At 47.1% G+C, this 4,387-nt stretch overlaps 1 pseudogene; it reads right to left on the bottom strand.

The window, feature by feature from the left end:
- Positions 1 to 732: 732 nt before the first annotated feature.
- LOC101048825 (derlin-2 pseudogene) lies at positions 733 to 1,433 on the bottom strand (annotated as a pseudogene).
- Between the last annotated feature and the right edge of the window lie 2,954 nt (positions 1,434 to 4,387).

Genomic DNA, 4,387 nt, shown 5'->3' on the forward strand with positions numbered 1-4,387 from the left:
TGATGTTAAAAATTCTAGAACTATCATGCAAATAGTGGAAAGAGATCAAAGGCTTAGAGAAGTGGCTTGCTAGAGTGGATATAGTATATAAGGTCTAAAATACCTACCAGCTGACTATGTTCTGTGGAAGGACCCAGAGAACACACCATTTAGCAATACAATAAGAAATGTGCATATGAGAGGGGTCCTGGCATCATTGAAAAATTCAGTAGTGTCTTTCAGGAGAAGACCAGTGCTAACTTCCTCATAGCAATCGGAATGTTTAAATCCCAACATTAGAAACAAACAAAAAACAGGTGGTGGCGTTTAATGGTCAGAAATTGTGAGTGTAATTATTATTATTATTTTTTTACAGTCAGAGAAAAATGGAATTCAGTTTTATTTTGTCCTCTCTGAAACTTCCATTTACACCACGGCGTCATCTATCAAGAAGAGGAAGAAAAAGCCCTGCCTTATACCATAAAAATCAAGTACTCATGTACTTGTTACAAGTGGCAGTATATCCAGTTTTTTGGCTCCAAATTATACTTTCAGTACCAGTGTGGTGAGGAACCACCGGCAAACTGCTGGAAATGTCTTCTGGATTAGTCAGTGTGCCATTTCATAAATTGCTTCTGGAGTTAAAATCGGCCAAGTTGTCAAGTGTCCACACATTTGCAACCAAGGATAAAAGAATCCCAGTGGGTATCACTGAGTCCTTCCCAGCTGGGTCTCATTATTGGCACTGCTGCTTTAACCTTCGAGGCGCTGGCCCTCACCCCAGGTGAAGCCTCCTGGCCGTTCTTCAGGTAGTGGATTGTAATTTGGATCCTCACCTGGTGTATCAAAAATAGCTTTCAAGATAGATGGTGTTTTCAGAATTCTTATTCCGCTAGGCTGATTGGGAAATACATCTTCCAAGAAAAAATATATGCGTCCAACTGCAATACCCAAAAGGTCTACAATGATTGAGTTCCCCAACAACAAGGAAAACCCCATAGGCACTCAGGGCAGAAAGGGAGCCTGGAAGTTGAGAAGGCCGAAGAAGTTCATACGGACATAGGGGTTCCTTTGGCACCCCACGTAGACGAGTATTATCATAAAGGCCTGGCCCAAGAAAACTAAGCTCACAAACAAACCAAAAAGGGTCATTAAGAATCCGCCAAAAAGGAACATAAATACAAAGTCTGCTGTCCGACCTCGGAAAGAGCCTTCTTCTAGCATTCGACAGTAACCATATGGAAAAAATCATGTTAAAAAAAACTGAATCCATCTGGCCCCAAAAATAAGAAATTGGTGATTAATCTCCATATCTGAAAGCGTTTAAAGATACATTCGGGACTGAAGTACAACTGAGAAGGTGTGATCCATTCCAGCTGCACGGCTGCGGTGGTGAGGGTGCAGGCAGTGGTGCAGGCGCGGCAGTACTCCAGCCGCAGGCTCTGGTACCCCATCCTCCCCCCACGCCCCTCCTGCCAGCGGGCCCCCAGCAGCGGGGCGGGCCCAAAGCACCACCCCTCCCTCCCTGTTTAACCTTCCCGTGGCTGCCCAATGAGCGCCACCCAGCTGCTTGGCGCTGATTGGGCAGCCGCCGGAAGGTTAAATGCGGCCCTCGGGAAGGCACACCCGCCAATCACGAGTTGCGTCGCCCCAGCGCCGTAGCCGGGCTTCTCCATCAGCCAACGTCCCGGAAAAACGAGTAAGTATCCGTTCCTTCTGCCAGTCCCCGCCGGCCACAACGGACTTTCCCGTCCCGGCCCCTTTCTGTCACTCATTGAGGTGTCCCCAACCAGCCAATCAGGAGCGCGAGGGCATCCCGCGTTTGCTTTCGTTCGCCGAGGCGCGTTATCAGTGTGAATTTCGGGGAGCCAACCGCGCAGTCTGTCTTTGGCACGCTAGCGGCGCTTTGGCGGAGGTGGCGGGAAGCTTGCGTGTGCTCGAGTTCGTCGCCTTCGTGGTCGCTCCATTAACTGCTGCGGGGCAGCATTTTCTCTAGGAGGAGCGGGGACTGGCTGGACTGGTTTAGGCGTCAAGGCGTCATCGCGGGTAGAGTCGCGGCCTTGCCGCTGAGTGTAATTATTCTAATGGACTGTCAGCCAGGGGCCTGGGCAGTGGAGAGCTTTGAAGGTGGTTAACAGAACGCAGATCCTTAGGGCAGCCAAGGCATCACCCAATGTGTGCAATCAAAGGAAATCAAGGTGGGGCCAGGCGCAGTGGCTCACACCTGTAATCCCAGCACTTTGGGAGGCTGAGGCAGGTGGATCATTTGGGGTTAGGAGTTTGAGACCAGCCTGACCAACGTGGTGAAACTCTGCACTAAAAATACAAAAATTAGCTGGGCGTGGTGGCGGGCACCTGTAATCCCAGCTACTCGTGAGGCTGAGGCAGGAGAACGGCTTGAACCTGGGAGGTAGAGGTTGTGGTGAGCCGAGATTATGCCGCTGCATTGCAGCCTGGGCGACAGAGTGAGACTTTGTCTTCAACAACAACAACAAAAGTCAAGGTGGAATACTCAGGAGCTTGAGGAAGCTGTCACAATAAAATGATCCATCTGCCTCAGCCTCCCAAAGTGCTGGGATTACAGGTGTGAGCCACTGCGCCTGGCCCCACCTTGATTTCCTTTGATTGCACACATTGGGTGATGCCTTGGCTGCCCTAAGAATCTGTGTTCTGTTAACCATCTTCAAAGCTCTTCACTGACCAGGCCCCTGGCTGACAGTCCATTAGAATAATTACACTCAGCAGTGAGTGTCACAATAAAAGGTCATGCTGTGTTGCTCTGTTTTCAAACTGAAGCTAATTTTCTGACCCAGACAGAAGTCATTGACTGTGAGACAGACTGGGTCCCTTTAAGAAAGAAAGGGACCTATGACAATCTACTTGGGTAAACTTCTATAACAGGGGAGAGAAAAAACTCATTTGCCTGACGCAAATATGGGATTTAACATTCATACCCAGGGACCTAAAGTGTCATCATGGCCTCTGTGTTAGAGTAGGGGCATAGAGAAGCCAAGTAATACGTGGAGTCCTATCATAGGTCTGGTTCACACAGTGGAACTTCATACCCACCCACCGGTATTTTCATCAGTCCCCAAGTGTACAAGTGGAGTGGACACACAATGTAATTGTAAGAACCCTGGTACTGAGGCCTTGGACTCAATATTGGGTAAGAACTATTTAAGCTGGAAGACTAAGTAGAAGCCACTGAAACTGCCTGCATTCAACAATATGTCAAAAACAATATCGTAGCTCAAGAAGAAAGGTAGAGATTAGTGCCATCTTAAAGACATAAAGTTATCTGTGGTAGAAACAGATACCCCATGAAATTTCTGGCAAGCCCTACTAGCAAAATCACAGTGACTTTCCCAGGGTCCTGGAACAAGGTGGTGCCTTTTGCAGCAGAGTATTATACACCTTTTCAAAACATCTCCTGATATGCTACTTTGTTCTGATAGAGACAGAACATCTGACCATGGGATATCAAATGACCTTGTGGCCAGAGCTGTCCATCATAAGCTGAGTTTTAATCAACTCACAAAGTCAGAAGATTAGGCGATCCAAGCAGCCTTCCATCCAACAGTGAGAATGTACACCCGGGACTGGACCTGTGGAGGGCTGTACAGCACAATAAGCTGCAAGTGCAGGTAGCCAGACTTTTGTGTTATTCATCACAGCTGCACTTGTACTTCTGCCTTAGCCCCCATCTGCAGCTTTTTGACCAGCTTATGGGTAAGAAAAAAGGCTAAGCTTAGTTTATGGGTGGGTATTCTCCATGTTGATGTACATACTGAAAATGAACTGCTGCTTTATGACAATCCCACTCAATAGGGCCATGAAAGAGAGCAATGAGTAAACATTTTTCTCGTGGGCAGAGTTTTAGGCATTGTACCAGGACATATACTTTGCAAGGAAAGAAAAAATTGCCCAAGATAAGAATATACAGGAATTTCTGAGCAGTGGAAATTAGCTTGACTGCTTGGTCAGAGATTGGAAAGAAAAAAATGGAAACCTTGGTGATAAGGAGGTCTGAGGGAGAGGCATGTGATGGACTTACAGGAGTAAGTACAAATTTGAAAAGTTTTAATGTGATTATTAATGACTACCAGAAAGCATTTACCATGAAAACAGCACTGAACTCAGGTGGACAGAATGGCTCTGCTGCTGGCTGACATGTGGCAGCCAGCCTCTGTCTTCAGCTACCACGGTGCTGTCACGAGTTCATGAACAGACTATCCATGGTGTCAGGGATAAAAACTACTTGTGAGTCCTACCAACATCATGGACTGATAATCACTATGGCTAACTACCACTGCTATTGGATATTCAACTAGCCAGTATCAGAGAACAATACTAAAGCCTGATAGGATGCCCTCTTTCAAGGAGACTAACCGGTCACTTGGTGCCCAGT

Source organism: Saimiri boliviensis, chromosome 9, assembly GCF_048565385.1.
Source record: "Saimiri boliviensis isolate mSaiBol1 chromosome 9, mSaiBol1.pri, whole genome shotgun sequence".
Classification (NCBI taxonomy): Eukaryota; Metazoa; Chordata; class Mammalia; order Primates; family Cebidae; genus Saimiri; species Saimiri boliviensis.